Raw genomic sequence first — 1112 nt, 5'->3', positions numbered from 1 at the left:
AACCTTTTCTTAAAATTTATCTGGAAAAGTAAGTGATCAAAAATGTTCGAGCTCTTTTTGAAAATGTTTTTGTACTACGATATGTTAAAATGTTCTAAGGCTGCAATAATTAAAATCCGTATGATGCAGGAATGGACACAGAAATTAATACTGCAGAATTTAGATTCCTGAAACAGAACCATGAATACTTACGAGAATTTAGTAAACACATACCCTATTTAATGGAGAGACTGTGTTACTGGAAAAAAAGGAGCATAACTGAATCAATTCTATAGGAGAATCACTATTACAAAGTCTCCATGGAGATGCTTTCCTGATATCCTGCCTTGGCAACTGCTCCTGCAATCTACTTAGATTCTCTGAAGTGGAGACGAGACTCCTGCCATAGTTATTTTCCATAGTATCTTCATACAGTTGTATGGTCAACCCAGATCATAGCTATTCTTATGGGCTCCTTAATGTTAGTTGTTGCTTATCAATATCTAGCTTCTTGATGATCTCAACTTTCTGCTTGTTTGATTACATCTAGGAAAGCACCTCCAGCCTATTCAAAATGTCCACTTTAAGACCCATTATAACACTATTACTTTGTTTATATGAAGTATATCCTGTATTATTTTCACTCATTTAATCAACCATTATTGGATAAACTTCTCTAGTATACAAAATAAATGAAAGGCCATAGCATCTTAAATAACACATGCTGCAGAATACATTCACCTCATAGGTAGCTAAGTAACAGATTCCCCCCTGAAAGCTATAGTATACTTATGCTTATTGGCTGAGAACTGTTTTATATGGCTGGTCACAGTACATACCAGCTCCAACTGGCTGAGAGCTCACAACAGCATTTAGAGACTAAAGCGGGAGAAATATACGTAGAGAATTAATTCTGCCAAAGCGACATTAAATCAAGTATACATATATTTAATAAAATTGATATATCTTATCACTATATAAATAATACACTGATCAATCAATGGTGCTAGATATAACTATTGATTGGGAAGCCAGATTTTTCTTATTCTTAAATGATATACAAAAATACATTCCAGAAGTAGTGATTATAAAGAACAGAACTCTAAAGCACTGGAAGAAAATGTGGAGTAACA

This window comes from Pteropus alecto, unplaced genomic scaffold, assembly GCF_000325575.1.
Source record: "Pteropus alecto unplaced genomic scaffold, ASM32557v1 scaffold21, whole genome shotgun sequence".
Classification (NCBI taxonomy): domain Eukaryota; kingdom Metazoa; phylum Chordata; class Mammalia; order Chiroptera; family Pteropodidae; genus Pteropus; species Pteropus alecto.
Note: the sequence above shows the minus strand (reverse complement) of the source record.